Genomic DNA, 24,144 nt, shown 5'->3' with positions numbered 1-24,144 from the left:
GGACAATAACATGAATGTAGCTACTTACAGACTCTCATCACCTCGTGCGTATGTAGCCCCCGCAACAGGTAGCACATATCAATTACAACACCTATGGGTACTTTTCCCCTCACAGAGTTAGACAGGAGACTTACAGATAACAACACGATAGGGGTCTAGGAACTACTAAGGAAAATCAAGAAACGTGCGGATGCTAAAAGAAAATAAAGAAACGAAAAAGGCGGAAATTAAAGATAGATCGAATTCAAGAAAGAATTTCTTGAATTCAAGAAGTCTATTTTTGAAAGTTGATCCTAACAACAACAATTAGCTAATGAATAACTAATCGCCTTTGGTAGAGGTTAAAAACAAGAGATAGATTGTGAAAACCGACCCTTTAGAATAACAAGAACAACAATAAACCTAAAATTATCACCTTTCTTGAATACCTAGAAGTGATCTAAGATTTCGAAGAATTCATCTTACCACCTTAAGTTGAGTCTTGAAGGTTGAAGAATAAATCCAAGAGTAGCCACACCCAAGAGTGCAAGAAAATTCTCACAATTTTTATTGATAATAATCTGAATAATCTAAGTCTAAAAACAAAGAATACACCCCTTTATATAGATAGGGGTCACGAAATTCTACCAAAAAAATAAGTAAATAAAGTCCTAAACTACTTTGGATAACAAGTCCAACTACCTTAGGAAAAGAAAAATACTAAGAAGCAAAAATCAAGTCATTCTTGGAAAGTAATTCCAAAAAACTTAGAAAAAGGAAAAAATAATCTTAACTAAGTAGGAAAGCAATAAATATAGTCCCATAATATATGGAAATAAGTCCCAAACCAATCTTGGATAGAATCTTGAAAATCTTGAAGGAAATTTGCAAGCAACTTGGCACCAACTTGAACTCAACATCTAGCACGACTATTGTACCATTCTTGGACATCAAATAAGTCCTTTTTATGCTATAAAAACGTGGCTTTATGTAGGACTTCACGGGCTGCAAGTTTGGACACATTTTAGGTGTTAAAGTGGTCCAACAGTGGCTTGATTTAGACCTTCTTCAGAGGATATTTCTTTGGATCTAATCCACCTCTTATTGGACATGAATTTGGGACATAAAATAATTATAACACCTAAATAACTCATATCCTTTATCCTTAAGTTCTTTCTCTCAACTAACAACTTCTTTGATCGTTCCTGAAGTCCAATGACCTTGTTTTATAACTTTTTAGTCTGAGCTCTTGTTAAAGGCCCTCTTTGAGATTTCAAAGCTTCATCCTTGTCCTTGAATGAATTTGAGATTCCTAGGATGCTATCATTCCCCTCTTCTTGAAGAAAATTCGTCCTTGAATTTCGACCTCGCAAGAAAACGAAGAGAGGCACTAGAAAATGAAATCCACTTATCTGAAAAAATGGTAAGAATAAAACAAGATAGTGACCATGTGTCCACTTAACCCAATTAAGCCTAATAGGTGTAAATACTCCATTATAAAGCATATGGACATCATTATCCCAATAAAATTTATGCCTATTAAATTTGTCCCGTAAAAACCTCTCTTAAGGTAGTCAAAAGATGTGCATAACAATAAAATTACAAAAAATTGATCATGCATCTATTTAAAATAAGTATCTCTACCACATTTATCAAATAAGATACTTTTATGATATAGCCAAGTGTCAATTAAAAATCTCATGGATTCTTCTACATATAATCTAATCAAAGAAGCACATAAATTCTCAAGAAGGTTAGAAGAACCCAAAATTTCCAAAATAAAAGTATCAATACATTCAAGCTCATGATTATAACTTTCTCCAATAATATTCGCAACATCAATGGATTTTAAACAATTTCTCAAACTATCACAGAAAGAGTCATAGATAGGTTGATGAAAGAATACTTGATCACAAGCGTCATAATAATCATGCATATCCTCTTTACTAGTAGCAAACACTTTTACAAGCTCACAATCAACATGACTTAAAGAATGACTCCCCATCACACAACAAAAATCATGTTCTAGCAATTTATCACATGAAAGTTCACTAGACACTTGAATAAGAGAAGAAAAAATATTTAAATCATCACAAACCTCTTCTCATATATTTTTGTAACACCCCCGAAAAAAAATTTGAAGTACTTAAGTGCTATTAAAAAAGTTGACATGTGCTAATTATATTATTTTGTCTGCGAACAAGGACTATTAATATGATGGATATCAATTGGATATGATAATAAGTGTACGAGGCATATTATAAGTGATTTGGGGTCTAAGGAGAGGCCTAAGTCCAAGCCAAGTTGAAAATTTTCATTATAGACTAAAATTCTAAATGAGCATGCACAAGATCACATTTTGGACGAGAATATCTACATATATATAAGGTTTTATGTGATGAACAACCTATCAAATTAAAGTTCTTTGAGTCTAGTTTCTAACGCTTCAAACCGTTCATCATTTGGACATTTGTACAAAAAGTTATGATTGATTTACTGAATGCGGGTAATGCTGTGTTCTCGGGAAAGGTAAATCGTTGTTACCAAATGCGATTTATAAGTCGTATTCGACACCTGCGACTTACTTGGACAGATTACAAAACGCGAGTTTCAGCCATTTTTAACACATTTGGAGCTATGGAGCTCGGATTGAAGCGATTTTTGAGGCGATTTTCACCATATGGATTGGGATAAGTGATTCTAACTCGATTTTGGTTAAAATACATGAATCTATTGTTGTTTTTATCATGAAATTAGTAAATTGGGTTAAAAATGGTAGAAATTCTCTATACCTTAGATTTAAGATTTGGAGGTCGATTTGTTGTTGGAATTTAGTAATTTTGGTATGGTTGGACTCATGGTTGAATGAGCGTTCATATTTTGTAACTTTCGTCGGATTCCGAGACGTGGGCCCCATAGGCAATTTTTGGGTTAATTTCGGATTTTGTTGGAAAATTACTATTTTCATATGGAATCAATTCCTATAATATGTATTGAATGAATCGAGTTAATTGTGACTAGATTCGGGACGTTTAGAGGCCGATTTGAGCGGCAAAGGCATTGCGGAGTAGGATTTTGCTCGGATTGAGGTAAGTAACGGTTATAAATCTGGTCCTGAGAGTATGAAACCCCGGACATTATGTCGTATGACTATTTTAGAGGTGACGCACATGCTAGGTGACGGGCGTGTGGGCGTGCATCGTAGGGATTGTGACTTGGTCCGTCCCGCGAGACTATGGAATCAATTGGCCTACTATTTAATACATGTTCCCTCTGTTTTCATAGAAATTGATTGTACTTCATGTTAGAAATCATGTTTAGGCCTTATGTGATCATTGTTGAGACCTGAGAGGTCGTGTACTTGCTGAATTAGCTGCTAAATTACTATTTGTACTCAGTCATAGCTTTTTTTGCTTATTATGCCTTTTTCTCTTACTATTTATTGTTGATACATGATATTACTTCTATTTGGGTTGTTTATATGATTTCTGAGAGTCCGAGAGACTGGAGAGATTGATGACTGAGTAAGGCCGAGGGCCTAGTTGTGAGATATTGATACTATAGCACGTGAGTTGTTCGTTCAGCACGTGAGTTGCCCGTACGGATCCAGATATTGATACTATAGCACGTGAGTTGCCCGTGCGGATCCAGACATTGATACTATAGCACGTGAGTTGTCTGTGCAGCATGTGAGTTATGCGTGCGGATTCAGATATTGATACTATAGCACGTGAGTTGTCCGTGCGGATCCAAATATTATATTATAGCACGTGAGTTGTCCGTGCAGCACGTGAGTTGTCCGTGCAGATTATAGCGCTTGGGATGAAGGAGCCCCTCTAGGAGTCTACACACCTCCAATGAGCGCAGGTATATGATAGCACGTGAGTTGTCCGTTCAGTTTATAGCGGTTGGGCTGAAGGAGCCCCTCCGGAGTTTGTACACCCCCAGTGAGCTCAGGTACCTATTGAGAATGATTATTGAGGGCTGAGAGCCGAGTGATTGAGTTGTTGCCTTGAGAGGCCATATTTGTTTTCAGTTAATTGCTACACTTGGTTGCTATTTGTCCTTGTCGTACATATTTCTGGAATATTTGATATTCGGTTTATTTGAGTACGCACTGATGAGACTTAAACTATTAAATTGAAAGTATGACTACTCTTATTTGAAAGTTATTGAGATAACTCTATTGTATAGCTTGTCACTACTTCTCAGTTCCTTATTTATTTATATTACTTACTGAGTTGGTATACTCACGTTACCCCATGTACCTCGTGTACAGATCTAGACACTTCTGGTCACGGCGGTTGCTGATTTAGGAGTCAGACTCAGGAGACTATTGAGGTAGCTGCATGGTGTTCGCTGACCTTGACTCTCCTTTCCTTTCATGTTGTACTATTCTATATTTTCAGACAATGTTTTATCAGTCGGATGTTATTATCATTTAGATTCTCATGCACTCAGTGACACCGGATTTTGGGGATAGATTGTTTAGTACTTTTGGAGTTATATTCTGTTCTAAAAGGTTTTCTTTAATATTAAATGTTTCCGCCTTTATTTAAAAGTTCTACTATGTTGAGATGTTGAGTTGAGGCTTGCCTTGTACCACGATAGGCGCCATCACGACGGGTGAGATTTTGGGTCGTGACAAGTTGGTATCAGAGCACTAGGTTACATAGGTCTCACGAGTCATGAGCAGGTTTAGTAGAGTCTTGTGGATCGGTATGGAGACGTCTGTACTTATCTTCGAGAGGCTGCAGAACCCTTTAGGAAATTCCATGTTCTTGAATTTTTATCGTGCAACATTGATTCAGCTTGAAATGTAACTCTTTGAATTCCTTCCACGCATTCCTATGTGCGTATGAGCGCTCGGTATCAGCTGTGCATTGATGGCTTGTGATTCCCTGATCAAGGGGCGAGATGTGATTTCTGTGTGTGATGTTGGGCCAGTTTGGAGGCCTTGAGGCTAGGTTTTGTTTGTGGCTTGAGTACTGATATTTCGATTGTGTGAGCACGTGCATTTGGGACTTATATGTCCGTTTGTATCCTTACTGGTGGGATTTGTGACTGGATGATAAGGGGTGAGTATGATTTGATTGCGAGATATGTTCATCTAATTTGGATGTGACGAGAAGGATCTTTTCATGTTGTCTAATTGGGAGTGAAGTAGATTTCACTTTGTGATACGAGTTCAAACTCAGAAAGATTAAGTGATGGTGTAGTAGTTGTGGCTGTGAAAGGTTATGGAGAGATGTCAGTTTGAAGATAAGCATGTGGGTTATCACCTATGGGGTAAACTACGTATGTGCGATCATTATAATGTTGTGTGGAGAATTTTATTTACTACCAGTACGGTAGATGCATTGAGATTTGAATTTGAATTAGTCAAGAGAGTTCACCTGACCGTCACGAGAATGAAGGCGAGCTTAGTAGACGAATTGAGATACCATATAAATTGTGTTGCATGAATTGGGAAGAATTTGACTGAATCTCACTATAGTATTATGGGGGAGTCTTCTATCGATAAATTAATTACATGGTTATGTATTATGTTGGTTTCAGTTTGAGGCATACTTGTGAATTGGTTGTGATTTGAGGAGATTGGGGTCGAAGATGACTCGAGTAAGAAATTTCTAGATACGAGGTATGTTATACTTTATGAAGATATGATAATCATGGAATGAGTAAGTTGTTATTTTGAAGAATGTAATACACATGAAGTATGAACTTGATTGATGATGTTAATACATGGTTACTTCTTTAGGTGTTTTGTGTTAATATGATATGTGTCTTTTGGCCATTTAGGCGGTACAATTTAAATTGAGCAGAGTAGATGACTCTTGAGAGAGTTCTAATGGATTCAAAAATGTATATGTAGCAATTGAAATTTTTTCGAATTTGTGTTCCATTATAATCAATTATTTACATTGAGATGGTATCGAAACTTGCGGTACTTCTATATGACTACGGATTCTGTATTCCAGTACAAGGGAGGTAAAAGAATGATTTTAAATTCACATAAGTTACTTTCAGAATGGGCGTTTTGGTTGTGGTACTTACGAGGATGTGTAAGAAGAATACAGTGGCTTATGGACCTTAGGGCCGTGTGGCTTTATGTTGGGATCTCTGGTAGCGAGCTTTGGGTAATGATCATGGTTTACTTATGATGTGGTGAGGCCCTATAGAGGTTTTGGTGGCAATATTCCTTGGTTTTGCAACCTACGTGACTTGGTCGAGTTAGAGGAATTCAGTTCCGACCGCTTGGTTATGTCCCAATAAATTTCAAGGTGTTCTTGATGGTTTCTGCCATGGTTTGATCCAGATATTTTCTACCGGTATGAGGGACATATCATGTATTGTGACTTCCTCCTGGATGGGAGCAAATGGAAGGTTTCTAATTGACTGGTGTGTAATTTGCATGTTGTGAGCACGTGATTTTTGCCCTATACGAATTACTCTCACAAATTCAAAACAAAACAATTTTTCCCATTGTTTGCAATTTTGTGGATTTTTGTGGTATTTTCTGCATTTGTTTGTGCATGTTATTTTATTTAATAAATGAAAAATACAAAAATATGTTGCATTTGCATTTTCGATTTAATTTCACATTTTTAGATTAATTATCAAATTAGTTGTTTTATAAAATGTGGAAAAATCACAAAAAAATATAACTTATTTTGCACTTTTTAATTTTAGTTTTGAATTTTGGTAGTTTTTCCTTTAATTTGATTTTTTAACTAATTGTGGTAATTGTTAGTTAGTTAATTAATTAAATATGGTAGGATTAATTTGATTTAGGAATTAGTTTAGGTTTTATTTTTATTTTTATTTTCTTTTTTTTAAAAAAGAGAGTAAAAAAGAATATTGAAATAATTAAAAAGAAAAGAAGTGGGAGATCAGATTTTTGGGCTATTTCATCCTCAGGCCCAATTCAGAAACCCGTCCAAACCCAACCAAAGCCAGCCCAAACCGTCTCCTACCCGGTCCAGCCCCACCCCAACCCAAAACTGCGCCGTTTTGGCAGCCTCTGATCTGAGCCGTTGATTGTTTCTAATCCAACGGATGGGAACTGGGTTCCCTCTAATATTTATATGTCTGAATCACTCTCCCCCCTCCCTTTCATCCTCTCTCTCACCTCGTCCCTTCAGAGAATCCCCAAGAACCCTAGACGCCGCCCCCACTCTCCTACCGCTTTAGGCTGGCGGCGCCACCTCCAAACACCACCAAAATTACACCCCAAGACCACCACGACTCCCTCGTTCCAAATCCATGATTGTTTTCCCTCGAATCTTTTCCAGACCCGTCGAATCTGGGTTCGAAGGTGAACCCTAAAAATCCCAAATCGAGAAATGTTGAAATTTCTGGTCTAATTTGATTTTATTCGTGTGTTCTTGTTAAGAACACACGATTGACATCAAACTTAGCCAGAATTTGGATGATTTGAAGGCTCATTATGATTCTTTGACTATCCTGGAGTTTTCATGGTACTTTTTCTTCTCCTTTGGTTCTTCGTTCTGCCTTCTGATCCTTTCTCTTCCTCCTGATTCATTCTTTTAGTTTTTTAGTTTTTCCAGAATTGTTTATGCATGTTAGTCCTGCACCTTTTCTTTAATCAATGTGTTTAGGCCGTTAATTAACCTAGTTTTACTAATTTAGTTAATTCTAGGTAGTAAGTCATTTTAGGCTAACTTTTTAATTGTTGAAACATTTCAACATATGTGCTACAATTTGTTAATTAGATAAGGGCCTAGTTTGAGGCTAATTGGTTCTCTGAATTCGATTTTAGTTTTGGGTCAGTTCCAACTCATCTTGGTTCTGAACCATTGGATCAAAGTTGACCCATGATCCGTTTTGATTTTAGGGGTTAATTTCATGGGTTATAGGGGTAATTTGGGGTAATTAGGCAGGGGAATCTCTTTGTAACTAACTAGGAAGATTCCATGAAGCAGGGTGGGGGGCTGTGTTGATAGTTTGATAATTACCTTAGGGGTAGTTAAGCAAAAAGGAAAATTAGCTAAGAATTTCTGAGTTAAAAAAAATAAAATTGGAAAGGGACTAAGGGGTAAAAACTAATTCCTGAATGCTGCCATATTCCCTTGCCTATAAAGACACCTTTTCTTGTCTTTCAAGACAGGACTTGAGAGATAAAAATTCTGAAAAATACCAACGGCTGAAAATCTAAAAATTGTTCTATTGATTTCTCTACTTTGAGTTTTGAAGTTTTCAATCACTAAAATATTTTCTGATTCTCTCCGAGATTGAAATGGTTTATATTTGGATTTCTGAAAGTTTTGGGTTGAATTCTATTAGGTGGTTACTGTTCCATTGGTTTCATAAGCTGATTTCACTGCTGATTGTTGATTGTTAAGTCTGGGTTAGCTTTTGGTTGTTGTTGTTCAAGGTTGATTCCTCATTTTCTGTTTGTTTGGCTTTCCAGGTATTTCCTTGGCCTTTTTAAGTGACATATGGAGTTCAAATCTGAAAACATGTAACCAAAGTGGAAGATCTAAGAATGAATCTCAACTTTATTGAATATCAGTCCCTGTTCAAATAGAGTTTGTCCCTGTCTTTGTGATAATTTAAGCTCTTTCATGGGTTGTCCATTCCACTGTGTTGATACTCTTATGTTTCATCTTCAAAAGTATGTTTTAGGCTTCTAGTTCATCATGTAGTTCTGTAATTAAGTCGAAGGATTTTGTATTTGAACATTTAAAAGATGTGAATGCTTCTGTAGTGTAGGCTTAAATCAGTTAGGGCATATCATGATGGTTTGGTTTAAATTAGTTTAAGTTAATGTTTGAATTCCAATTCATGATTAGTATGTAGCTTGATTACATTGCTTTAAGTTTGTTTTTGCTTTTTTTAGGATTTGGTTCTAAGTTTGCATAGTTTTGGGGGTTGTAATTCAAATAGGAAATCTCATGTTCGATGTTCATTGCATATTTAAGTTGGTTATGTATTGAGTGTGGTACGAGAATGACTAATTAGTAGGTTCGAATCCCAGGTGTCTATTTTCTGTAAAAATATTTCAAAAGGATATACAACATGTCATTGGGGTTGAAAATTCAAAATCTTGCATTTACCTTATTATAATGTGCTGATTCATCGTTAGAGCTTTAATCAGGCTCCATTGATTCATTTGTGCCGGGTGTGAGGCAGGGATTCGATCCTTGGTTCGTGGGTTTGGGGGTATCTACCCACTCGTGAAATTTGGGCTTAACTTGGGCCTATATTCTGGGTTCACTTGGAGACAAGATAATGGTCTATTTGGGCCCTATGCGGTTTTGCTTTAAGCAAATTCACCGCTGGCCATCATGAGCCCAGATTGTTTTCGAATAATTGGATTTCCTTATACGCTGATCCCTTAAATTGTTAGTGTCAACACTCGCTGAAGTAAGCTTTATTTTTTTACGAATTCCCTATGGTTCTAGTCAATTAGCTAATCACTTTAATTAATAGAGGTGTGTTGTATTAGGCAACATAAATAGTTTATGACCCTCCATGATTTAGTTTGAATTCCTTTTAAAATTGGAATTGAAGCATGCCATGCCAAACAAAATCTCAAATGTGTGGCCCTCATTTAATTATTTCTTTTAGAATCCTTAGAACTCGAGCCTTGCCATAGCAAATTCCCATGGACCTCGCGAAGTTGCAAATGCGCAGTTGCTTTAGGCGCGTCATTTTAATAATCTACCTTCCTAAACTCGGGTGCGCATTTATGTGACCCAAATCCAAATCTCAATGTTAGATAAGATGTGTTGCGTACTGCGGGTGCATTTATGTGACGCGGTTCGAAATATATTTTAAATAACATTGCAATCTTCCTAAAAAATGAATAAAAACGGTTTTAAAAGTAAAAATGCACATAGGTTCAAAAGTATTTAAAATCAAATAATAGGCCAATTATAATAGTTGAGCGACCGTGCTAGAACCACGGAATTCGGGAATGCCTAGCACCTTCTCCCGGGTTAACATAATTCCTTACCCGGATTTCTGTGTTCACAGACTGTAATACAGAGTCAATCTTTTTCTCGATTCGAAATTTAAACTGGTGTCTTGGGACACCATAAATTATCCCAAGTGGCGACTCTGAATTTTTAATAAAATGATCCCGTTTCGATTGTCACTTTAAGTTGGAAAAAACTCCCTTATACCCCCCTTGTCGGGGTGTAGTAAAAAGGAGGTGTGACAGCTCTGGCGACTCTACTGGGGACAAGAACCCAAAACTTCTGGTTCATGGTTCAGAATTCGAGCTTATATGAATTGTTATAGTTGGCTTTATTAATTATCTGATTTTGTTACATGTTTGGGTCTAATGTGCTAAATGTTGCTTTTACCGCTTTAATATTCTGTGAACTGTATATAAACTGCTACGAAACCCTTCTTCTCTATGAGTTTTCTAAATCATGGAGGAGTGTGCACTTTAGTGTGACTTCTCTTCAGTTAGAGTCATATCCCAAATTTTAGAATGAGGTTCAGACAAGTTGCAAAGCCGGTGAAGCTTCTGTATTCCTGATACGTTGCCCCCCTCGACTCAAGTTGTCCGCTCGGGTAAGCCAGGTCTAGAACAATAAACTCAGGTTTTAAATCTAGTATAACAAGACCTCATGCCGGATCCCTAGTAGGAACGTTTGCTTGCATCACGTACATTTGACTTTGAGTCTACATTTGACTTTGGAGACTCAACACAAGGGTTGGGTCTGTCTAGGACAGGTGTACCAAAAAATGAAAAGACCATCCTGATGCATCTTACTTGCTACTTGTGCATTTATTTGATTTAGATTTGCATGTTGTCCGGCTTTTGAATAATGGGAGAAAGTTGGAAAAAAGAGAATAGCAATGTGAGGGTTAAGTGAGTTAAATCACCTGTTTTGGAAAAACCAATGTCCAAATGGTACTGAAACTCTGCCGAATTTTTTTTGAGAAAAATGAAAAAAAAAAAAAGGTTTTGTTTTGAAAAATAGTTGGTTTTATTTTATTTGCCCGAACTACGCCAGTTTGATTCTCACCGGATGTGGGACACGTAGGCAACCCCCATCGGGTCCAACTTCCTTTTTTGCAAAAATAGCCCAAAAGGCATCAAAATTTTCTTACTTTGTTAGAAATAAGTAAGGTGAAGCCATTCTTGTTGAAAATAGCCGAATGTCCTCAAAAGGACACCGGAAGGCTATTTTTGCAAGAACAGTCACCTTTCATTTTGGCCGGTTAGCAAGCACAACCTTAAAATCTTTCCCCGGAAGTGCTGAAAGGCCGTATTTGCAAAATCGGGTTTTATTTTGAAATGAAAATTTGAAAAGAAAAGAGAGAAAAACAGTGTTAACTTTGTTTTTGAGTCAAATGAGTCTTGATTTTGCTTAATCACCCTAATAAATGTGCAGAATGAGCACAAGTCAAAGCCAATAACGGTCATGAACAAGATCCCTTTGGAGTTGCATATGTGGTGGGAGGATCTGGGTAAATCAGAGCAAGATAAGATCAATCTACATTTGGGAGGCCTCACTGGGTTGTTGAAGATAAAGCCTAGAGGAGACATCATAAAGGCGTTGGTTACGTTTTGCGACCCAGCTCACAACGTCTTGCATTTCTCAGATTTTGAACTCACACCCACCTTGCAAGAGATAGCAGGTTATATGGGAAGTACTGAAGGTTTGAGGCATAAGTATCTGATCGCTCCAAGAGCCGTTAACTCTCACAAATTCATGGATTTTCTAAAAATAAGCAAGGGAGTCCCGTACTCCGAGTTGGAGAATGGTTTTTCCATTCTACGTTTTATATATCAGAGGTACGGGCATATAGGAGGATTCAACAACCTAGAAAACGGGGTTTGTAGCAAAGGGAACCGAGCAAAATGGGATGAGCATAGGCGTTTCGCTTTCATGGTAGCTTTCTTGGGCCTCGTGGTGTTTCCCCGAAAATATAGGAATATCGATCTGCGGGTGGCTGGAGTCGTCAAAGTCTTGATTACCAATGCCAAGAGCACCCTTGCCCCTATGATAGTATCTGAGATATACCGAGCTCTCACAGTTTGTAAAGCTGGGGCAGATTTCTTCGAGGGATGCAATTTGCTACTGCAAATGTGGATGATCGAACACCTGTGTCACCGCCCTCAGTATATGAGTTATGGGTCCATAGAGAAATGTTGCATTGAAGATTTTGACACAAGGATTTCAGGGTTCAAGTTACCAGAAGGGTTTGGAGATTGGGTATCCCGCCTGCGCTCCATCATTGTAGGGCAAATAGAATGGACACTGGGTTGGCTTCCTGTTGAAGAAATTGTGTATATGACCGTCACTGGTCCTTACTTCCTCCTAATGGGTCTTCGAGGCATTCATCCTTACACTCCATACCGGGTGATGAGACAGTTCGGAAGGTGTTAGGTGATGCACCCAGATGAAGATCTTAGTGTTTATGCGGTCGAGGTTAGCTCCGACGGTCAATTTCATGAAGAAACAGTTCGTTCTATTTGGAATGAGTGCCAGTATTTGACAGCGAACACTCGAGTGCGTGACCTATCTAGAGGCGAGGTCTCACCCGCCTATCTTGCCTGGTATAGAAAGAAGAACACCACAAGGGCTGAACGTGAAAGACCAACCAAAAAGCCTCACATTCGGGAATTCGTTGAGGTGTCGCAAGAACAGTGGGCTTGGTTGGCCAAGGGAATGATTATAGGGCTACAATAGGAAAACTGGAAAAGCAAGTCAGGGATCTCCAATTCGAGAATAGTTTGCAAGCTGCGGCGTATGAGGGCGAAAAGAAAAAGCTAGCCAAAGAAAACGAGGCCCTTCGAGCCCATATTCGAGAAATGAAAATAGCAGCTAAAAACCCCACCAGAAGTGCAAAGGATGAAAAGCTTATAAAGAACCTCAGGCAGAAGGTGGATGAGTATGGTTTTGATTTGAACAAAGCAGAGGGTGAACTAAATAGGGCTCGAACAAAGTTGGCTAAAAATGCGGAGGAACGAGAGTGCTTGGTTAAACAGTTAAAAGAGAAATATGACAATGAGGTTGTGGGGTTGAAGAAAAGGGTCACTATTTCGGAGAACAAAATGATCAAGCAAGCAAAAGACTTTAAGGCAGAAAGAGAACATTGTTATGAAACAATGGCATAGTTAGAAAGAGATTTGCAACAACTTCAAGAACAGAATCATGTAGCTGAGCAAACTTTGGAAGCTAGGGCCCAGCAGATTGGGCGTTTGTTGCAAGAAAAGGGTGTCATAAGAGAAAGGGCCAGAAGGATCGTCGACTACATCACAATGAAATGTAGTAGGTGTGAGGACATGACTAGATCCATGTTCTTTGCCACTGTAATGACCTTTGTCCGCCAGATAATGGAGGATCTCTACCATCTTCAAGGGGATTTGGCGCGTAGGCCCGTGACGAGACCGCATGATGTACCGCGGGCCCCAGGAGCATTTGAGGCATTGATATATTCATGATTTTTACTCGAGTCTGTATTTACTTTCTGTTAGAGTCTGTTAGTCTATTTTCGAGTCTGTGTTTTCATCTTTTTGTTGGAGTCTCGTAGTTTCCCTTTCGAGTCTGTTAGTTTTATGTTTAAATTTGGTAGGATGAGTCGTTGTAACCAAAACTGTTTTATTTTACGAAAAAATTTGAAAATCCCAAAATATTTTATTCATTCCTAGAACTACGCTTGGTCTGATTCATGCAGGGTCATGATATGTAGGCAATCTCCATAGGATTCGATCATAACCAAAAGAAAAGAAAAAAAAAGAAGAGAAAAGAAGAAAAAAAAGAGAGGAAAAACAAGAGAAAAACAAGAAAAGAAAAGAGAGAAAAATAAGAAACCATGGGGAGGAAACAATGGCAAAACAAGAGAGAGAAATGAGAGGATAAAAACAAAAAGAAATCATGCATAGAAAGGCATGAGTTAAAAGAAAGGAGAAGAAGTTGCAAATGGAAATAAGGAAAAGCCGGGATGATGCAAACAACCGATCAAATGCATAATAGAAACGGTTAACTACTTAGGTGCATTCATTCCCCAAATGTGTGGTTGCCTATTTGTTAAGCTCTAATCACTAACAAGTTTGTTGTTGACAATTCAGCATAGAAAGGTGGTTGGTTTGTGGTTCCCGAAGTAGTAACTCCTCTCCGCAACATAAATTCAAAAGGCAATGGCGGACAACAACAAAATTAGGTTGGTTGATACTGGTGCCCGAAAGCAGTTGGTTGAACGGGACCCTGGTTTGGATGATGAGGTAAGGATGTTAAGACACCACATGACGGACATGTATCATGCTTGGATGACTGGGAAGGCACCACCCCCGCCACCTTCTAGCTTCCTAAATGCTACCCTTACCCAAACACCGGTCGCAGTGCCAGATGATCCCCCATACTCTCCAGATCCACCCGCTTATCATAGCTTTCCCAACCACCCTAGCAGCTCCATCACTCATCTTCCAATTATCTTTCCCGAAAATTGTCCTCCTGTCTTATCCACCATCCCCAACAATGAACACCCACTCAAAGCTCACAATGCCCAATATTACCCCTCAGAGGTTGCCCACAAGGTTCCCAACTCATACAAGCAGGGCCCGCGGAATGAGCCTCATGTTGAAAATGAAAAGTTTACAGGAAGAAAAGGGCGAGATGGGATACCCAGGAAGCTGAAAGGCATAGAACAGTCCTTAAAGAACAAGCAAGGAATGGGAGACCAGGGTAGCAAGTCTTACAAAGAATTGTCTATGTCCCCCGACGTTCGTCTGCCTGCGGGGTTTAAAGTGCCAAAGTTTAACTTGTATGATGGGTGTGGAGATCTGTAGCCCATTTGAGGGATTATTGTAGTGAAATGAGAAATGTTGGCGAGAAAGATGATTTGTTGATGGCGTATTTCAGTGAGAGCCTGACTGGGGCAGCTTTGGAATGGCATAATCGTCAAGATGTTGGTAAGTGGCCTACATTGGGTGACATGGCTCAAGATTTTGTTCGGTGCATTCAATACAGATCAAGTGTTACCCCAAACCGCTCCTCTCTATCTAAAATGGAAAAAAAGCCGGAGGAAATCTTTAGGGAGTTTGGGCTCAAATGGAGGGAGCAAGCTGCTCAAGTCATTACACCGATTGGTGAAAAACAAATGATTGAGCTTTTCCTACAAGCCCAAGGGCCCACCTACTTCAGTCATTTGATCCCGGCCTTGGGTAAGCCTTTCAATGATGTGTTAAAAATGGGGGAGATGATAGAAGAGGGAATCAAGTCAGGTAAAATCATGAGTTATTCGGCATTGAAAGATGCTACGAAAGACATTTAGAACATCCCAGTAAGTTTGGGTGGAAGAAAGAGAAACAGAAAAGATGATCCGATGGGCCTTCTTGCTCAACACTTCCAGTCCCGACATCGTCCTTGTGGATATCCTTGTGCACCAGATGACCCCCCCCCAATGCTACTTCTCCACAGAATTCCCAAAGTCTTACATCACTTTCCCAGTACCCAGCTCCACAAAATGCCTATCTACCCCCACGAGCCTACCGAAACCCCCTAGATCAGGTTTTCGGCCCAATCAAGCATTTAAGAATGAGAGGTTACAGAAGAAGAAAACCTTCACTCCATTAGGAGAGTCATATGCCAGTCTGTTCCAGAAGCTAAGGAAATTGGACAAGTTGAAGCCGACCCGGATAAAAATGCCAAACCCTCTTCTAAAGAAGTTTGATTTTTCTCAAAGGTGCGCATATTGCTCAGATGCCCCGGGTCATGACATAGAGAAGCGTTGGAATCTGAAGAATACGATTCAGAAGCTTATTGATGCAGGCGACATTGTCGTGCAAAATCCAGATGCAGCAGACACCAGCCAAAGTCCATCACCTGTGCACAATGAGACGCATATGGTGGGTATAATTTATTTGGAAAGAGAATGTGAGAATTCTTCTGGGAGCCTCGAAGGTCCATGTGCTACTAAGCTTTCAACGCTATCAGAGTTTGATCTTAAGAACGAGCCAGCAAAAGGAACCCAAAAGCAATTTGTTAAAAACAATGTGATGAAGACTTGTGAAGGTCCTAGTATTGTTGATGCAGAATTCAATGGCTAAGATACCGTGCTTGGTAATTGGAAAGACGCTCCATTTCTTGGTCGGGCGGAGAAGAGTTTTGGTAGTTTAGTTTGTTGTCATTTCTGTTGTCCGGGTTATTTCAGGGTTGTAATCCGGATATTGTCTTGTGACTCAAACACTTCTATCCTTTTATTTTGTCTAGTTCCTTTAGTCGTAGTATCTCGTTTCGTGTTATCTAGGTTTGTTTTAGGGTTGTACCCTAGTTTATTTTGCTTGTTTTGTTGTTCAAACCCTTTCACCGTCTATCTAATGCAATTCTCTGTTTTCTGCTATTTCTAGTCATTTTTTTAGTTCTCTTCTCCTTTTACAGTTCTTTTCATGATAGTTCTAGTGATATGACATGCACAGCATAATTCTCAGCCTGATCTTTAAAGTCAGCTTAGTCAGGAAGCAATGAAACAATTTTGAAGATGATGGGGACATTTGAGGGAAATAAGTAAAGGCATTGTGAGATCATTTCATGCCCAAATTATGTGAAACTGGGGCAGATAGAACATAAAGAAACCTTATTAAAATGCATCATGCCGCATCAAGTTGAAGCTAAAGGCAAGTTTGCCCAAATTGACAGAGGCCGTTCGTGGTTATGAGAGTGGGGGTGTTGTCCAAAGGTGCTTTGTAGTTAATAGATGCAGAAGACGAATGTGTGTATATGGTTATCAAATCTAGTACAATCAAAAGATGTTACAAATGTTTTCCTTAGTTTGTTTAATTGTGTAGTTTGCACTTGGCATGTTTTGGAGATTGGAATGACGAAGGCATTTTGTTCTGCTATCTAAACACTTTATCCTTCGTTACTCCTTTGAGCCTTATTTATTTTCTTTCATACTCCTCTTTCAGAATCAGTAGCAAAGATCAGAAACGCAAGCGTGAAAGATAAGTAAAGGAAAAAAAGAAAATAAAAAAAAAAGAAAAAGAGAGAAAAAGAAGAAGAAAAGGAAAAAGAGAAGAAAAAGAAAAAGAAAGAAAGAAAAACAACAAAACAACAACAAGAGAAAAAGAAGAAAGAAAAGAAAAGAGGAGAAAGAGGAAGAAAAGGAAAGAAAAATCACAACAACAAAGTAATTCCTATGACATGAACTACGTTCGACCTGATTCCTTTTAAGAATACGTAGGCAGTCTCACAGTTCGGTCCCATCAAAAATAAAAATCCAAAAGTCCTCAAGCAAGAAGCTGGGGCAGAAGTTGTGGTTCTTGTAAGAAATCCGATTCTTAAAGTTGTAATCTTAAACCCAAATGAGTTGCTTTGAGCCTTTTGATACCCTTTCTTTCTAACCCCATCCAAAAGCCCACGTTACGGTCCAAAGAAAGACCTTCCGATCAGTCTTCAAGAGAAACCAAGGAGAGCAAGTAGAGGTGAATCATATTAGGGGTAACACTCCAATCCAAACAAGGGAAATGAAATACGAGAGAGTCTTATTGATGAAAACCCTCACGGGCACCGCAAGGCGATGAAAGCCAAGAAAAATCAAAATGAGAGAGTCTTATGGGTGAAAACCTTCACGAGCACCTTGAGGTGACTATAAGTTGAGAGAAAGAACAAAATGAGAGAGGCTTGATGGTGAAAACCCTTCGGGAACTACAAGTTGAATAAGGATTGTGAGTCAAATTGGATAATTGAAGCATTGAAGCCCAGTTTCACGATTTAAGGATACAACAAGAGTTGAACATCAGACTTGCTTAATAGAATAGGCCTCAGGTGCATGTCATGGTCATTAGAGTTGGTATCCACATCTGATAGGTTTCTATTTTGTAGTTTTCTTGTTAGGAATCATCTCTTTCCATTATCCTTTACTCTGTTCCTTTTGTCTTGTTTACTTCCTCTTCCTGAGCCTGTGTGGTCAGAACAAGTGAGAAATGACTCCAAAATCTGCCACCAGCTTTCCAATTGCACAAAATGGGATCGGCTAGCACATCAAAGTGTCATAAGTCAGGAAAGAACAACGAGCGCACTGAGTTGGTAACAATCAACATGCTTTGGGAGTCGCGTGAAACACAAAGGTCCGGTACATATCATTTCATGAACAATGCACAGATGGAGGGTGTATGGTGAACGGATCAAAGGTATTTTCTGTGATAAGATTGACAAAAAGGGGTGGTAAACTAGCGACGAGCAAGATCTTCCAAGCAGAAATCAAAGTTATCATGGCAAGTGAGGTAGCAGTAGACCTCAAGGCCAGGGCCATAGGTTTAAGTCAAGAAAGAACAGCATACGCATGAGGGGGTGGCAAGTGTCGTGCTTCGAGATTTATGTGAGACACAAAGGTTTGGTAAATGTCAGTTCATGAGCAATGTGACAGATGGAGGATATTGGGTCTGAATGAAGAAGAGGTATTTTCCGTGATAAGGGTGACAGAGAAAGTGATTAGTCAATAAACAAGCAAGGTCTTCGAGTGGAAATCAAAGTGATCATGGGAAGTGAAGGAGCAATCGCCCTCAAAGTCAAGCCACAAACCAACCACCATATTTTTAAACTGACAAGATTTTTCTTTAATTGAAACAGGGGCAGAAAATTTTGTTTGTTTCGGAGAAACCCTCCGTAGGGAAAAGCAAGCACCAGACAGGTTTGACCGTAAATTTTCAGGACCCTCCTGGAAAATGGGACCTAGTTTAAAATTCAAAACAATCATGAATAGCAAAATCTAGCATAAATGTACCCCCAAAGGAATATAAATTGGTCTCAAAGTTTTCATTCTTGAGATAGGATTCAATTAGGAGTTGTCAGGACCCTCCCGAATAATGGGACTTAGCTTTAAGACTTCCATTGGATAACAAGATTTAGCGTAAGCTCTGTTGTAGGGTAGTGTAATTCAGCCGTAAAAATTGTCACTTTTGAGATAATACTTAATTTTTGATTTTCAGGACCCTCATGGATAATGGGGTATAGTTTAAGACCCTCTTAGATAACAAGATTTAGCGGAAGTCACACCTTTAGAAGCTATAACTTAGATTTAAAATTGTCGTTTAATTAAGAGTTGTCAGAATCCCCCCTGGATAATGGGACCTAGCTTTCAAAATCTTAATAATATTTGGTAACATGATTCAGTTTAACATTGACATATGTGCCCATCTACCAAACCGGGGCAAAAAATTTTCTTTGTTTTGTCTATTTTTGTTGAAATTAAGCACCCACTTGGAGAACAGGGAGAAGCAGTTCGAGTTCAGCAATCAAGCGCCCACCTGGAGAGCACGGGAATACAGTTCAAGTTCAGCAGTCAGGTGCCCACCTGGAGAGCACGGGAATACAATTCAAGTTCAGCAGTCAGGCGTCCACCTGGAGAGCACAGGAATACAATTCAAGTTCAGCAGTCAGGCACCCACCTGGAGAGCACGGGAATACAATTCAAGTTCAACAATCAGGTGCCCACCTGGAGAGCACGGGAATACAATTCAAGTTCAGCAGTCAGGCGCCCAGCTGGAGAGCACGGAAATACAGTTCAAGTTCAGCAGTCAAGCGTCTACCTGGAGAAAGGGAAAGCATCTCAGAGTACAATTTGAGTTCAGCAATCAGGCGTCCACCTAGAGAAAAAGGAAAACATCTCAGATTACAATTCAAGTCGGCAACAAAGGGACTTCACCGAGAGAATACAAGTCAACAAGGCAACAAGGATCACAAGATTAAGTTTGAAGATATAGATAGGGCTTTTGTAATTCATAGATCATAGTTTAGTCTAGCTTCTTTTTATTTTGTCATGGTGTAATAAGGGGTTCAGTAAGCAGTAGTAGCAACAGCAACAACAGTGAAATCACAGCTTCATGGTAGTCTCAACTACCAAAACTTCACGAACTACACTGACCTGATTCCTTTATAGACAAGGATATGTAGGCAACCTCAGAAGCAGGGTGCGGTCAAATCTTTCAAAAAGTGCTTCACACAGAGTATTCAAACGGGCAAAAATCACTCGTATATGCTCACTTTATCTTTGCACGAAAACTCTTCGTGTTTCCGAGCAAAGAGGGGCAACTGTGAGCACGTGATTTTTGCCCTATACGAATTACTCCCACAAATTCAAAACAAAATAATTTTTCCAATTGTTTGCAATTTTGTGGTATTTTTTGCATTTGTCTGTGCATGTTATTTTATTTAACTAATGAAAAATACAAAAATATGTTGCATTTGCACTTAGAATTTAATTTCACATTTTTAGATTAATTATCAAATTAGTTGTTTTATAAAATGTGGAAAAATCATAAAAAAAAATATAACTTATTTTGCACTTTTTAATTTTAGTTTTGAATTTTGGTAGTTTTTCCTTTAATTTGATTTTTTAATTAATTGTGGTAATTGTTAGATAGTTAATTAATTAAATATGGTAGGACTAATTTGATTTAGGAATTAGTTTAGGTTTTTTTTTATTTTTATTTTCTTTTTTTTAAAAAAGAGAGTAAAAAAGAATATTGAAATAATTAAAAAGAAAAGAAGTGGGAGATCAGATTTTTGGGCTATTTCATCCTTAGGACCAATTCAGAAACCCGTCCAAACCCAACCAAAGCCAGCCCAAACCGTCTCCTACCCGGTCCAGCCCTACCCCAACCCAACACGACGCCATTTTGGTAGCCTCTGATCTGAGCCGTTGATTGTTTCTAATCAAACGGACGGGAACTGGGTTCCCTCTAATATTTATATGTCCGAATCACTCTCCCCCCTCCCTTTCATCGTCTCTCTCTCAGCCTCGTCCCTTCAGAGAATCCCCAAGAACCCTAGACGCTGCCCCCACTCTCCCACCACTTTAGGGTGGCCGCGCTACCTCCAAACACCACCAAAATTACACCCCAAGACCACCACGACTCCCTCGTTCCAAATCCATGATTGTTTTCCCTCGAATCTTCGCCAGACCCGTCGAATTTGGGTTCGAAGGTGAACCCTAAAAATCCCAAATCGAGAAATGTTGAAATTTCTGGTCTAATTTAATTTTATTCGTGTGTTCTTGTTAAGAACACACGATTGACATCAAACTTGGCCAGAATTTGGAAGATTTGAAGGCTCGTTATGATTCTTTGACTATCCTGGAGTTTTCATGGTACTTTTTTCTTCTCTTTTGGTTCTTCGTTCTGCCTTCTAATCCTTTCTCTTCCTCTCGATTCCTTCTTTTAGTTTTTTTTTAGTTTTTCTAGAATTGTTTATGCATGTTAGTCCTGCACCTTTTCTTTAATCAATGTGTTTAGGCCGTTAATTAACCTAGTTTTACTAATTTAGTTAATTCTAGGTAGTAAGTCATTTTAGGCTAACTTTTTAATTGTTGAAACATTTCAGCATATGTGCTACAATTTGTTAATTAGATAAGGGCCTAGTTTGAGGCTAATTGGTTCTCTGAATTTGATTTTAGTTTTGGGTCAGTTCCAACTCATCTTGGTTCTGAACCATTGGGTCAAAGTTGACCCGTGATCCGTTCTGGTTTCAGGGGTTAATTTCATGGGTTATAGGGGCAATTTGGGGTAATTAGGCAGGGGAATCTCTTTGTAACTAACTAGGAAGCTTCCATGAAGCAGGGTGAGGGACTGTGTTGATAGTTTGATAATTACCTTAGGGGTAGTTAAGCAAAAAGGAAAATTAGCTAAGGATTTCTGAGTTAAAAAAAAAAAATTGGAAAGGGACTAAGGGATAAAAGCTAATTCCTGAATGCTGCCATATTCCCTTGCCTGTAAAGGCACCTTTTCTTGCCTTTCAAGGCAGGACTTGAGAGATAAAAATTCTGAAAAATACCAACGGTTGAAAATCTAAAAATTATTCCATTGATTTCTCTGCTTTGAGTTTTAAAGTTTTCAATCACTGAAACATTTTCTGATTCTCTCCGAGATTAAAATGGTTTAAATTTGGATTTCTGAAAGTTTTGGGTTGAATTCTATTGGGTGGTTACTGTTCCATTGGTTTCACAAGCTGATTTCACTGCTGATTGTTGATTGTTAAGTCTGGGTTAGCTTCTGGTTGTTGTTGTTCAAGGTTGATTCCTCATTTTCTGTTTGTTTGGCTTTCCAGGTATTTCCTTGGCTTCTTTAAATGACATATGGAGTTCAAATCTGAAAACATGTAACCAAAGTGGAAGATCTGAGAATGAATCTCAACTTTATTGAATATCAGTCCCTGTTCAAATAGAGTTTGTCCCTGTCTTTGTGATAATTTAAGCTCTTCATGGGTTGTCCATTCCACTGTGTTGATACTCTTATGTTTCATCTTCAAAAGTATGTTTTAGGCTTCTAGTTCATCATGTGGTTCTGTAATTAAGTCGAAGAACTTTGTATTTGAACATTTAAAGGATGTGAATGCTTCTGTAGTGTAGGCTTAAATCAGTTAGGGCATATCATGATGGTTTGGTTTAAATTCGTTTAAGTTAATGTTTGAATTCCAGTTCATGATTAATATGTAGCTTGATTACATTGCTTTAAGTTTTTTTTGTTTTTTTTTTTAGGATTTGGTTCTAAGTTTGCATAGTTTTGGGGGTTGTAATTCAAACAGGAAATCACATGTTCGATGTTCATTGCATATTTAAGTTGGTTATGTACTGAGTATGGTACGAGAATGACTAATTCGTAGGTTCGAATCCCAGATGTCTATTTTTAGTAAAAATGTTTCAAAAGGATATACAACATGTTATTGGGGTTGAAATTTCAAAATCTTGCATTTACCTTATTATAATGTGTTGACTCATCGTTAGAGCTTTATTCAGGCTCCATTGATTCATTTGTGCTGGGTGTGAGGCAAGGATTCGATCCTTGATTCATGGGTTTGGGGGTATCTACCCACCCGTGAAATTTGGGCTTAACTTGGGCCCATATTCTGGGTTCACTTGGAGACAGGATAATGGTCTATTTGGGCCCTATGCGGTTCTGCTTTAAGCAAATTCGCCGCTGGCCATCATGAGCCCAGATTATTTTCGAATAATTGGCTTTCCTTATACGCTGATCCCTTTAAATGTTAGTGTGAACACCCGTTGAAGTAAGCTTTGTTTTTGTACGAATTCCCTATGCTTCTTGTCAATTAGCTAATCACTTTAATTAATGGAGGTGTGCTGTATTAGGCAACATAAATAGTTTATAGCACTTCATGATTTAGTTTGAATTCCCTTTAAAATTGGAATTGAGGCGTGCCATGCCAAACAAAATCTCAAATGCGTGGCCCTCGTTTAATTATTTCTTTTAGAATCCTTAGAACTCGAGGCATGCCATTTAGCAAATTCCCATGGACCTCGCGAAGTTACAAACGCGTAGTTGCTTTAGGCGCGTCATTTTAATAATCTACCTTCCTAAACTCGGGTGTGCATTTATGTGACCCAAATCCAAATCTCAATGTTATATAAGATGTGTTGCGGACTACGGATGCATTTATGTGACGCGGTTCGAAATATATTTTAAATAACGTTGCATTCTTCCTAAAAATGAATAAAAGTGGTTTTAAAAGTAAAAATGCACATAGGTTCAAAAGTATTTAAAATCAAATAATAGGCCAATTATAACAGTTGAGCGACCGTGCTAGAACCACGGAATCCGGGAATGCCTAGCACCTTCTCCCGAGTTAACAGAATTCCTTACCCGGATTTCTGGTTCGCAGACTGTAATATAGAGTCAATCTTTTCCTCGATTCGGGATTTAAACCGGTGACTTGGGACACCATAAATTATCCCAAGTGGCAACTCTGAATTTTTAATAAAATGATCCCGTTTCGATTGTCACTTTAAGTTGGAAAAAACTCCCTTATACCCCCCTTGTCGGGGTGTAGTAAAAAGGAGGTGTGACACATGTAACCCAGAATTTATAATGAGATTCTTGTGCTTGTTACATGAGGGCATGATGGACGTGGTATGTTGTGCGGGATTTAGATTTTCATGTACAAGGTGGCAGTTCATTCTTGAAGGGAATGTCACGAATTCTGGATATGATAGTCAGTTTCAGATATTTAGATGAATTTTATAACTGCTCGGTAATCCCTAAGAGGGGTGCGCATTTCAAAAAGGCGCATTATGTTTTGACTATCGGATGTTCATTGGTATAACGGCACTCACCTGGTTTGATCGACTACTAATATTCAGATTTTATTATGTAGCACGGAAGAACTATGGAAATATTTCTCGTGGGATGATCATGCTTGAGGGATGTGTTAGTCATTTGAGTCCTAA

Source organism: Nicotiana tabacum, chromosome 5 (assembly GCF_000715075.1).
Source record: "Nicotiana tabacum cultivar K326 chromosome 5, ASM71507v2, whole genome shotgun sequence".
Lineage (NCBI taxonomy): Eukaryota > Viridiplantae > Streptophyta > Magnoliopsida > Solanales > Solanaceae > Nicotiana > Nicotiana tabacum.
This window is presented reverse-complemented; position numbering follows the sequence as displayed.